The sequence below is a fragment of the Mustela nigripes genome, chromosome 12 (assembly GCF_022355385.1).
Source record: "Mustela nigripes isolate SB6536 chromosome 12, MUSNIG.SB6536, whole genome shotgun sequence".
In the NCBI taxonomy this organism is placed as follows: domain Eukaryota; kingdom Metazoa; phylum Chordata; class Mammalia; order Carnivora; family Mustelidae; genus Mustela; species Mustela nigripes.
Window position 1 is genome coordinate 45,531,223 of NC_081568.1, and position 13,360 is coordinate 45,544,582.

At 42.5% G+C, this 13,360-nt stretch overlaps 1 protein-coding gene across 4 annotated transcripts in view; it reads right to left on the minus strand.

The window, feature by feature from the left end:
* FAXDC2 (fatty acid hydroxylase domain containing 2) overlaps positions 1 to 8,149 on the minus strand; it is a 29,859-nt gene extending 21,710 nt beyond the window's left edge. The window contains exon 1 of one of the 4 annotated variants that reach the window (XM_059417222.1): positions 7,963 to 8,149. The gene's annotated coding sequence lies outside the window, so the exon portion shown is untranslated. The remainder of the gene's footprint in view (positions 1 to 7,962) is intronic. The other 3 variants (XM_059417220.1, XM_059417221.1, XM_059417223.1) reach the window with 3 other exon arrangements.
* Positions 8,150 to 13,360: the final 5,211 nt, after the last annotated feature.

Here is a 13,360-nt window from a genome sequence, read left to right on the forward strand (position 1 = left end):
CATTCTTTTTTTTTTTTTTTAAGATTTTATTTATTTCTTTGACAGAGATCACAAGTAGGCAGAGAGGCAGGCAGAGAGAGAGAGAGAGAAGGAAGAGGAAGCAGGCTCCCTGCTGAGCAGAGAGCCCAATGCAGGGCTCAATCCCAGGACCCTGGGATCATGACCTGAGCCGAAGGCAGAGGCTTTAACCCACTGAGCCACTCAGGTGCCCCTAGATCATACTTTTTAAATCTTTTTTTTTTTTTAAAGATTTTATTTATATGAGAGATAGCACAAGATGGGGGGCGGGGCAGGGAGAGGCAGTGGAAGAGGGAGAAGCAGACTCCCCAATGAGCAGGAATCTTGATTCAGGGCTCGATCTCAGGAACCTGGGATCATGACCTGAGCCAAAGGCAGACACTTAACCGACTGAGCCACTCAGGCACCCCTACATCATACTTAAAAAAACAAAACAAAACAAAACAAGATGTCACAAAATCAGACACACAGATCAACGGAACAGAATAGAAAACCCAGAACTGAATCCACAATTATATGGTCAATTAATCTTAACAAAGCAAGAAGAATATCCAATGGGAAAAAAGACTATCTTGTCAACTATGTTGGGAAAACTGGACAGCTACACGCAAAAGAATGAAACTTGACCACTGTCTTACACCACATACAAAAATAAACTCGAAATGGATTAAAGACCTAAGTTTGAGACATGAAACCATAAAAGCCCTTGAAGAAAGCACAGGCAGTAATTTCTCAGATATCAGCTGTAGCAACTTTTTTCTAGATAGGTCTCCTGAGGCCAGGGAAACAAAAGCAAAAATAAACTACTGGGGCTACAGCAAAATAGGAAGGTTCTGTCACAGCCAAGGAAACATCAACAAAGCTAAAAAGCAACCTATGGAATGGGAGAAGATATTTGCAAATGACATATCCGATAAAGGGTCAGTATCCAAAATACATAAAGAAATTATCAAACTCAATGCCCCAAAATGAATAATCCATTTAAAAATGGGCAGAAAACATGGATAGACACTTCTCCAAAGAAGACATCCAGGTGGCCAACAGACACATGAAAAGATGCTCCACATCATTCATTATCAGGGAAATGCAAGTCAAAACTACATTGAGAGATCACCTCACACCTGTCAGAACGGCTAAAATCAACAGTACAAGAAACAACAGGTGTTGGCAGGGATGTGGTCAAAGGGGAGCTCTCTTGCACTGTTTGTGGGAACACAAGCTAGTGCACCCACTGTGGGGAACAGTATGGCGGTTCCTCAAAAAGTTAAAAATAGGGGTGTCTGGGAGGCTCAGTTAAGCGTCCACCTTCAGATTAGGTCATGATCTCCGGGTCCTGGGATTGAGCCCCTGATCAGGCTTCCTGCTCTCAGTAGGGAGTCTGCTATTCTCTCTCTCTCTCTCCCCACCTTTGGCCCTCCCCACAGCTCGTTCTCTCTCTCTCTCAAATAAACAAATAAAATCTTTAAAAAAAGAAAAGAAGTTAAAAATAGAACTACCCTATGATCCAGCAATCGCACTACTAGGTATTTACCTGAAGACCACAAAAACACTAATTCAAAGGGATACATGTACCCCGATGGTTATAGCAGCACTATTTCCAATAGCCAAATTATGGAAACAGCCCAAGCATCTATCGATTAATGAATGGATAAAGATGTGGGGTGTGTGTGTATGTACAGAATATATATATTATATATACATATGGAATAGATAAACTATATATATCCACGTATGTACACACACACATACGTGTACACAGTGGAATATTATTTAGCCATCAAAAGAGCGAAATCTTGTGATTTGCAATAACGTGGGGAGCTAGAGAGTATAATGCCACGTGAAATAAATCAGAGAAAGACAAATACCGTATGATTTCACTAGTAGGTGGAATGTAAAAAACAAAACAAATGAACACAGGGAGAAAAAAAAGAGAGGGAGGGTAAACCAAGAAAGAGACCCTTAGCTACCAAGAATGAGCTGGGTGGAGGAGGTGGGGCACGGGTGCAACAGGTGACGGGCTTGAAGGAGGGCACGTGTTGTATGACGTGCTAACTCAGTACACAGTACGCCTGACATATCACCCTGTATGTTAACTAACTGGAACTTATTTGTTTTTTGTTTTAACTGAATGGAATTTAAATAAAAACTTAAAAAAAAATAGGAGCACCTGGGTGGGTCAGTCAGTTCGGCATCTGCCTTCAGCTCAGGTCTTGATCCCAGGGTCCTGGGACTGGGCCCTGCATCGGTTTCCTTGCTCAGCGGGAGCCTGCTTCTCCCTCTATCTCCCCTCTGCTCATGCTCTCTCTCTCGCGCACACTCTTTCTCTCAAATAAATAAATAAAACCTTAAAAAAAAACTTAAAAAAATCAAGATAGATGTATGAACATGAATATCACTACTGCCACTGATGGTATTCCCTACTCCATTATTTCATTCTCCAAAGGAAGCCATGTACTTTGTATGAATATACAGATGCTAAAGTCTACATAGAAATTAGTGTACAGTTCTCCTCTTTGGAAGAAGTAGTATACTTTTTTGTAACATGCAAAACAAAACTGAGGCGATCCATTTTGGCCCCTCCATGTACGCCTTTTTGCTTCGGCTGCCGATTAAGCTCAGAGTTAAATTTAATGCTCAAATACACTTTGGGGGATTTTTTTTTAAATTATACAGTCCTATATAAAAAATGATGTATGTATAAAGATGTTCAATGTAACAGTTTTTAATGGCTAAAGATTAGAAACAAGTTAAATGTCCATCAATAGCAGCTGGTTAAGAAAATTATATTGCATCCAATGGTGAAACAATTTTCATCCAGTAAAGGAATAAGGCTTTGTGTGTACTCTCCAGAAGTATTAAGTGGGAAAAATAAACAATGCATGGAATATTTGTGTGTGTGTGTCCTGTTTAAGTGTGCATGGGATAATACATAGAATATTAGACTACTGCTGGAAGAGTATCTAAGAAACTGTTTACAATGGTGGCTTTTGGTGAGGTGAACCGGGCCACTAGGGGACAGGATAGAAGGAAGGCTATCTTTTTACTATATGCTGTTTCCTGCCTTTTGAATTTGGTACCGTGAGTATGTTTTTACCTATTTAGAAAATTACAGAACTGTTAAAAGTTTTTAAAATAAATTCAATGCCCATTTGTTGGAAATATTTTATTGAAGATTTGAAGAGTAATTAGCTCTCTCTTTAATTAACTTTCCCTTTCTCAAAAATCAGATTAATTTCAATTCCTTTGAGAAGTCTGTTTCCCCTGAAAGTATAGGCCAATTTTTTCCATGTTCATTCTTCAGGATAGAAAGGTCCATAGCTTTCATTAGATTATTAAAGGTAACTCTGATGGAGTCAAGCAGAGAAAGACAATTATCATAGGGTTTCACTTCTATGTGGAACACAAGGAATAGCATAGAGGATATTAGGAGAAGGAAGGGAAAAAATGAAGGTGGGGAGGAAATCAGAGGGACTGTGGACTCTAGGAAACAAACTGAGGGTTTCAGAGGGGCAGGGGTAGGGGGATGGGGGGTCCCAGTGATGGATATTAAGGAGGGTATGTATTGCAATGATCACTGGGTGTTGTACGCAATGAATCATAGAACACTACATCAAAAACTAATATACTATATGGTGACTAACATAACATTGAAAAAAAAAAAAGAACCAGTGCTTTGTTTCTTCTTCTCCTTTTTTTGTGGTGACAGGGAGGGGGAGGCAGAGGGGATCAGGAGAAAGGTTAACAACTTTACATGGTCCCAAGGAAGAGCAATAGCGGCAAAGCTTCTGGTTCTTTTTTCTACAGATCACAATTCAGAACAGTACGAAAGGTATTTATTTGTGCCGGATGGTTTCTTATCAGGTTTTACCTATTTGCAGCTGTTCAATTGTATATATCCTTTATTGGGAGCTATTTCAAACTCTTTGGAGATGGAGACTGGGTCTAAAGTATAAATAAACAGAACCAGATATTAAAATTAAAAACAAGAACTAAGAGAGATGAGGATGACTTCTGTACCATGAGACCTTGACCCTGGAAGGAGGCAGCTCTGCTTGATTCCAAAGGCAGAGAGAGTCCTGGGGCACCTGGGTGGCTCAGTGGGATAAGTGTCTGCCTCCCGCTCAGGTCATGTTCCTGGGTCCTGGGATCGAGCTCTTCATCAGGCTCCCTGCTCAGCAGAGTCTGCTTCTCCCTCTCCCTCTACTCCTCTCTCCACTCATGTGCATACTCTCTCTCTCTCTCAAATAAATAAATAGTCTTTAAAAAACAAACAAAAAAACCCCAAACCAAACCAAACCAACCAAACAAAAAACAAAGGCAGAGTGTTGACGCCCACTGTGTCCATAGGATGGAAACTGAGTGCCACCAAACTGAGCAATGAGAGAAGTTCTACATGGGAACCCTCGGCTCCGGGTAAACCTTCTGGCCAAAGGAAAGGTGACTCTTTATCTTCTGGTGCTGGGAAGGCCTCTTTGGCGGCAGGAGTCCCAACATTTTCCTGTCCACATCTGATCTCAGTGGAGGCAAAGAAGCACTTCCAAATATGTGTTCTTTGGCTAAGCTAATACGCCCACATACTATCTCCCAAGATATTTACATAGGAGGCTGGCTCCTCTAAGCTGCACAAGCCTATATTCTGCTGAATATGCCAAAGAAGCTTGTTTTCTGTGCCTCTCTACCTGCTGGCAGATGTGTTTTCAGTTTTAAGTGGACAGAGTCTGTAGGAAGGTTCTAGGGAAGTCCCCAAACATGGTAGGCAGATGTGTCTTCAACCGCAGAAGTTCCTTCACATTGACTGCCAGTGGGAATGCTCAAGTTAGAGATTTTGGCAAATAAAGCCAATGGCGATTATTAATATGTGATATATTCAGGTGCTATAATCACTCCACTTTTATTGTGCTTTCTCTCTCTGACCTTTTCCTTTACCTTTCTAAAGTCTCCCATCCAACAACTAGACGTGATCTCAGAGCCCTTCAAGTCAGATGCTACTGTTTTCCACTGGAAGACATGGGGGCATAGAAAGGTTCAGTGTTCAGCTTCAAATTACATGGCTATTTAGTGGCAGAACTTGATTTCAGTGCTTATTATACCAACTGAGTCTGCAAACAGTGTAGAATGTGCTGATGTTGTGCATGCAGGGTGGGCATCAGGGTTGTAAAGGAACCACAAAGGAATGAGATCAGCCTCTATCAGCCATGAATAATGGATTAGATACTGCGAGCACGCGCGCCTGTGTTTTAATACCAGAGGGAAAACAGAACATGTTTTCTCTAAAATAGTAATAATTCTTTAAAGAAACCTTTACTGTATGCAAGATACAAAGGTAGCCATAGGGGATAGATACAAAGATGAATAGGAGATGCTTCTTGCCATATTTAATAAAGTAATACTGCATAGCTTTGATTTTTCAAGTGATAAAGTATGTAGGAGGAGAATATGAAATTGCATAGGATGGGAATGCATTTAGGGAAGAGAAAGAAAGAAAGGCACCAAAGAAAAATATTCTAATACTTCCTAACAAGAAAGGCACCAAAGAAAAATATTCTAATACTTCGTAACAACGAACCGATTCCCCTTTAAAGGGAAGTTGATACATATTGTGAGATTATCCAAATTAGATACTTTTTAAGTATGGTTCTTTTGATTCTGACTATACAAGCTATTTATTGCAGAATTCTCGGTCTAGTAAAATGATACAGTGAGGCTAAAGCTGATGTTCATGACCTTGAGAATCTGAATACAGACAAGAGACAGAATAGACGAATGGGGTGAGGGTATGGGGTGGGTAGAGACTTTTGTTTTTTCTGCAGCCTGACACTTTCAGATTTTTTTTTAAGCTTTTATTTATTTATTTGTCAGAGAGAGAGAGCGAGCGAGCGCACAAGCAGGGGGAGGCAGGCAAAGGGAGAAAGAGGGTCCCCACTGAGCAGGGAGCCATGAGGGACTCTATCCCAGGACCCTGGGATCATGACCTAAGCCACAGGCAGATGCCTAACCGACTGAGCCACCCAGATGTTCCTCTTTCAGATTCTAGGTCCCTGAATATTCTGCATGGTTGATGAGGGTTCCCATTTTATAGGTGTAAGACATACCATCTTTACATGACTATGTACTGTTTCTTTGTAAACATACCGTGAAATTACTAGAATTATTTACTTTCAAAGGAGAAAAAAGAACAAGTGAGACCTCGTTGATTGTCTACTCCACCTTTTCTATTTTATAAGCAAAGATTAGCCTCAATGAGCAGAATTGACTTGTTCCAAACTCCACAGTTTCTGGGAAAATCCAGGCTTCCTGAGACTTCGCTGGGCGCCGAGTGTGTGTTTGGAAGAGCACAAATTCTCTTTCGTAAGTGGGAGACAACATCGGGAGAGGGCGACCAACAGGAGGATGAGAACTCCCACCACCTCAGTCTCTGCTCTCAGGCTGTTCATTGTCTTGGAAAAAGCTGAGCAGACTGTCTCTAAGGGGGAGGACACTGACCAGAAATGTAGTTGCCCAGCTTAAAGCCTGTGGTGAGGAAGATTTGAGGAGCTGCTGTGACCAAGGTCTAAGAACAAGTGAGGCTTTTGTGGATGAAAAGATTCTCACTCCAGAAGACGAAATGCCGGAAAGAAAGGTGAGACTCCGAGCCAAAAGACTGAGGATTGTTCTACCAACGTTCCCTTCCCTGCCTTTTCTACGGGGTATGTGTATCGTTTAAGAACGGCCTGTCCCGCCTGATAGTGTGCCTGTGAAAATGAGCCTGCCTGTTTGTTTACTGTGAGGTCCACAAACCTGCCATGTGGCAGACAGTATCTGCTGAATAAAGGAAAGGAGAACTGAATAAAAAGCACTGTGTTGTGGCACCTGGGTGGCTCAGTGGGTTAAAGCCTCTGCCTTCAGCTCAGGTCAGGATCTTGGGGTCTTGGGATTGAGCCCCGCATTGGGCTCTCTGCTTAGGGGGGAGCCTGCTTCCTCCTCTCTCTCTCTGTCTGCCTGCCTCTCTGCCTACTTGTGATCTCTGTCTGTCAAATAAAAAAACAAAACCTTAAAAAAAATAGTAATGTGTTTTGCCCTCAGAAGGTGTCCAATATTTGCTTTCAAGGTATCAGCACCTTTCCCTGGGACTAAGGCCTTTTCTTTCCATGGCCAGAGGCTGGAGTTCAGAGCTTTTCCATTTTATCAAGTTGATTTTAGAATCATGATCTCTCAATGTAAGAGATGTGGTTGGAACTGTGCATGGAACTGAAGCAAACTGCAGTCTGTATCCTGTTTTGCTTGCCTGAAGCCCCAAAGGGTCCGTATGAGCCCCTGGAAACGACCAGCCTTATCGTTCATCCCCATCGAGGTACACAGACTGCATCCTCTCACCCAGGAAGCTTTGTGGGAGTCCTTCCCGGCAACTACGGAATAGCCAGTAATTCTAAGACCACTGATACATCTTTGTATGTGGCGACAAGACAGCTTGGACACGGTAGCCCATCTCTAGCTCACACCTTGATCTTGTTTTAAGACCGTTAAAATTGCCTATGTGCCCTCCAGGTGATCCGACAGGTCAGAGAAGCAGTTTGTGGTTTCCCCGCCAGACTTGCAGTTGGCTTTTCCTCTTCGGAGTTCTGACTTGAGAGTTTGCCCTTTATACACAGGGTTGTGAAGCCCAACCCTGACCATCTGACAGGACAGACTGTCAGGTGCTAGCCGGACAGGAGGACAGAGGAGGGGATGGCACAAAGGCAGAGTCTGCAGACATCAGCAAGGGCCTTGTCGGGGGCTCTGGGCAGCAAGAAGACGGCCCAGGTCAACGATCAGAGGCAAATCTCACCTGTTTTTTACGTGGGGGAGGACAGAGAGGGGGCAGAGGGGAGAAGAACGCACTTTTTCTTTCTTTAAGGGAACTCGCCCAGACGGTGGCGAACAGCTCCCTCCCCGGCAGGCCCCCCCCCCCCCCCCCCCCCCGCTCACCTCTGCAGGGGTCCGTGTCCCAGCTCCTCCGAGGTCCCGGTCCACAGCCCACGCTCGCCTCCCCTTCTCCTCCGCCTCTACCTAGGCGGCTGCTGTCACTGCGCGGCTGCCCACCCTCGCGGCTCCTCGGTGGCTCGGGGAGGCCGGTCACAGTGATCGAGTTACGGAGCAGCCGACTGGCTCGGGCCAGGCACGTGATGAGAGAAAAAGTTTGGGTCTGCGTAGACTGGAGACAAAAAAAAAAAAAAAAAAAAAAACGCCCTTCTGGCCGAAGGACATCTCCTTAAAGCCAAGAGGCAATGCGCACTTAAGCAGGAGCTTGAAGGAGCGCCTTTGGCCAAACTCCGAGCTTTTTAAAATCTTCTTTTTAAAAACTTCCTTCATCTTCCTCAGCTTAAGAAGATGTTGCTGTCTCCAGGAGGCAGGTGCATTAAAAGATGTGAACATCAAAAATAAATAAGTAAATAAAATAAATTTTTTAGAAATGGAGCTCCTGGAGCCTGCAATTACCGATCTCTGAGTCCTGAGTTCAAGCCCCACCTAGGGCAAAGAGATTAATTTTAAATAAATAAATAAATAATAAATAAGTAAGTAAAATGGACAAAGATTAAATAAATAAGTAAATAAAGAATAAAAGATCTGGGCAAGAAGATTAATTTAAAATAGAAAGAAAGGGGGCACCTGGGTGGCTCAGTGGGTTACAGCCTCTGCCTTTGGCTCTGGTCATGATCCCAGGGTCCTAGGATTGAGGCCCGCATCAGGCTCTCTGCTTAGTGGGGAGCCTGCTTCCTCCTCTCTCTCTCTCTGCCTACTTGTGATCTCTGTCCGTCAAATAAATAAAATGTTTAAAAGAAATAAAATAAAATAGAACAACAACAACAAAACAGATTCAGGTATCAGATACTGTGATGCGCAGTCCAAGTAGATAAAAAGGTTACATGGACCAGAGAATCTCATTTTCTCTTTTTTTATTACTTCTGTTGCTGCCGAGGGCAGGCAAAGGAAGAAAGATGCATCAACTATACTAGTGAATCTAGGTGCAGGGAAGGTACACCTGTGGAGGTTAGGTGTGCTTGTTAACTGAAACAGGTAACGTTAGGATAGAGGATCCATAACATGAAATGGTAAACACCTTTGAAAAAGAACTGAGCGGGGTGCCTGGGTGGCTCAGCGGGTTAGGCCGCTGCCTTCGCTCAGGTCATGAACTCGGAGTCCTGGGATCGAGCCCCGCATCTGGCTCTCTGCTCAGCAGGGAGCCTGCTTCTTCCTCTCTCTCTGCCTGCTTGTGATCTCTCTCAAATAAATAAATAAAATCTTTAAAAAAAATGAAAAAGAACTGAGCTTTATTTGTAATTTTCTAAATATTATTTTTGGAGAGGCAATATGTGCAACTGATATAAAATACAAAAAGATAAAAGATATATAGTAAAAAGTCTTTTTTCGCTCTTCCCCAGTCCCCTAATTTTCCCGTGGGATCGAGCCCCGCATCAGGCTCTCTGCTCCGCAGGGAGCCTGCTTCCTCCCCTCTCTCTGCCTGCCTCTCTGCCTACTTGTAATCTCTGCCTGTCAAATAAATAAGTAAAATCTTAAAAAAAAAAAAAAAAAAAAGAAAGAAACAGCACACCATATATGCTGCTTCTGTTCCTTCCTATTTTCACTTAGCACACAAACATGGAAATTGCTCCCTGTAGTTCCTTTCAGAGCTACCAGATACTTTTTAATGACTGCATGCTGTCCCATTACCTAGATGTGTCATTATCTGGCAAAAAAAGGATCATGTATTAGTTTCCTTTCTTCGCCTAATTCCTGGCACAACACAAGAGCTCAGGTAACATGCAATGCCTGGTCCCAAATTAATTACATTTTGTACAACTTGCTTATGTTTTCTCTCCTCTCTTCTTTTGGAGGTAACAGTATTTTTTTTTTTCAATATTCCAGATATTTATATAATGTATATATTCCCCCACAACCAAGCCTGTCTCCTGCACTGCTCAAACCTTGCTACCTGATCCAGTGCCCGTTTTAATCTAGCTCCTTTCATATAACATTATTCCCCACTATTTCCTATTTTCTAATGTTCTGAGGATCACCGTCAGACGCATTTACCAATCACTTACTATGTGCAAATTTTTTTTTTCTACTTTGTTATCCTTATCTCTATGTCACTGCTCATAGACTTTCCATCCAGATTTTCCTTCCTGATCCTGTCCACTAATCTACCTTTGGTTCTTTTCTTTCTGAAGTTTTTTAGCTGATGTGGTCAGTGCTTTCCTAGAGTAGCAGGCACTTTTTCCCTATAATCATTTCAAGTGGGAGCTTTATGTATTTCCATGACATAACCCTGGCACATGGTAGGTCCTTGGCAGGGCCTGCATAAATGAGATGTTCTCTCTGGTCCTCCTGGGTTTTCTCTCCAGCCTATCTTTGAGGAATAGTTGGGCTTTCTTGTTATCTCCAGGTTGCCTAAAACATCCTCCTCCTGGGTTCTCTCTTTTAAAGGAAGTGCTCTTGAGGAGAGGTCCAGAGATCCTGGAAGAAAGTGGGTCTGGGTTCAAACCGCCACCCACCAACTATATGACCTTGGTTTCTCTGAGTCTGTCCTTCTTTGACCCCTCAGTAGTTTCCCCTATCTTCCCTCAATCCAATTATTCTGTCAATTTACCTCATTAGCTTCTTTCATCATAGCTATCACCAGTTCTCTTCATCCTTTTATTTCCTACTTGAATGCTTGTTCACTTGTTTTACTGTCAGTCCCTGGCACCAAATATTAAGCTTCATGAGGCTCGGAACCTCATCTGCTTCTAGCACATTCTCCAGCATCAACGAAGGACACAGCACATAGCAAATGGACCATAACTACAGCCCACGGGATGAACACCTAATCTCATATTGGACTGGGAAATCAGAAGACTCAAATCTTGGTCCTGTTGCTGGGTGCTGGGTGACTTAAGTTACTTTCTGTTAAATTGGGGGAATATATTAGTTAGAACATCTTTATGGACCCTCACAGATTTGGATATTTAAAGGTTAAGGTTAGTTTGGTTATGTTAGTAGACTCTGAGGGGGAAGGAAAATCCAGGAAAAAAATCAAATGAGATATGAATAAAATAGGTTTGATGTCCATTTCCAGAGAAGAAAGAACTCTGATTTCTGATTTCATCAAAGAACAGAGGTTTTGTTTTTTTTTTTTTTTTTTTTTTTTTTTTTTTTTTTTTTTTTTTTTTTAGGTTGAAATCAAAATCCTGAAACAATACTCAAATGCTTAGTCAAGAAACATGACATTTGCTTTATATTTAGGGGAAGTCTGATGATCTTGATAATTTCCAAGAGTCAGAAGAAGGGTTTTCTATTATGTAAACAAAGCAAGGACAATACACTTCAAAAGCAGGGAGTTAACTCTATCTCTACCAAGGAAAGAAGCCAGCTGGGGGCATTCTTCATTTGAATTTAAAGGTAAATGTATTATCTGATAAAAGGCATTTTACGAAGTGTCAGACCTTGGCTAAACTTGGTTTGTGTTGGTGGCTTTTAACAATGGAACCAATTGACAGACATCTAGGTATTATCAGCACTCTAATTGGTAAAATTGTTTCTGAGACTTGAGCTCAGAGGGTAGTTATATTGGAATGAAACCTGGAGGCATTTACCTTCTTTTCCATTTTCATACTGTACTCTTACAATAAAGTAAGCTAGAAAAAATTTTTTAAATTCATAAGGAGGAGAAAATGCATTTGTAGTACTGTGCCATATGGTAAAAAATCCATGTATAAGTTTTTTGTGGGGGGGGGTCAAAAGTTATACCCTAACCCCTGCATTGTTCGAGGGTCAACTGTATATTTTTAAAATTTTATAAAATTTTAGGGTGCCTAGGTGGCTCAGTGGGTTAAGCCTGTACCTTTGGCTCAGGTCATGATCTCATTGGGCTCTCCGCTCAGCAGGGAGCCTGCTTCCCACCGCCCCCGACCCCCACCTGCCTCTCTGCCTACTTGTGATCTCTGTCAAATAAATGAAAAATCCTAAAAATAAAACAAAATTTTATCTTCCTACACATACTTTAAGAAATGCATCCCATTAGATTTGGTATTTAGATTTCAGAATAACGGAAAGGCTTGTCTGGCCAATGATTTCACCCTGTCTGCTTTTTAAGAACCATTTCACAACCAGTGTTTCAGTTCATTTAGTCTTTCTACTCTCCTAGCTGAGAAGATTATGTTCAAGCCTTTTTATAGTTTGTAGACCAAAAACAATAGGTTTTTTTCCTCCCCAAACAGTAAATTATATTACTGGATATTTTCTTCTCCAACTACCCTCTCATTTGTTTGGGGCCTCCCTCCCTTTGAGAAATAGTGATTTGTACAATTGTTCTAATTTTGCAGTAGCGTAAGTACAGCATGAACCCCAATTGTTTCCAACAAACACTCCAAATGCCTCCTGAAGTACAAGCCATCTGTGTGTTTTTCATTTCTCTTCAATAACCTGAGAAATGAACACCCAGTTCTAGGTCGAGGGCAGTGGGGGGTGGGGGTGGGGAGGTGGATTTGGGGACAGGGAGATGCTGTGTTTCCTGTTTGTTTCCATGCACACCAGGCCCAGTGCTGCAGGAAGAAACAAAAGTCCAAGAAAGGATTGTGGAGGCTGCTCTTCATGTGACTAGCTCCCCATAGGGCTGCCCTCTCTAGAATCTAATTACAAGCGGGTGAAAGGACACTAGAAACCCAGGAGATGGGTGGGGTGTGGGAGTGTTTTGCCTGCTTTCTTCATGCCTGTATTGCTCAATGGACTGATTGTTGAGCCTGCACCAAAGCTAATAAACAACAAAGATCTTTGTGATAGCAACAGAGACAGGCCAGAAACGATTGTTTATTGAGTAGACTGACACGCTCAGTGCGGTGTGATTTTTCCATTTATTAATACAGCAACAACCTTATGAGATAGTTACATCCCTGGGTTACAGATAAGCAGACTCGATGCGGGAGCTGAAGGCTGGTTAAGGACAAAGCTAAGGCTGACACCCTGCAACCTCTCCCTCAACCAGACTCTGGGGTGGGAATTGTGTGACATTCTTCCGGGAATCTCCCAACTATCTTAATGTTAATGCCTTGCTACACGGGACAACAAACTTAACTTGACAATGGCAAGGCCTTCCGTATCCTGTAGGTCTCCTTCAGAAAGTTCTTTTGAAACCTTCCTGTTCCTTACTCCCCCAACCCCATCGTATATAATCAGGCACCCCTCATAACCCCAGTGCAGCAGCTCTGTTTGCGCAATTTGTCCCTGTGTTTTAAATAAACCAGCATTTTGCACCCACGAAAGATGTCTTGGTCCTGGGCTTCGGACTCCACACCCCCTCCCTCAATCTCACCTGCTTTCCAAAACCACACCAGACAGACACTGGAGG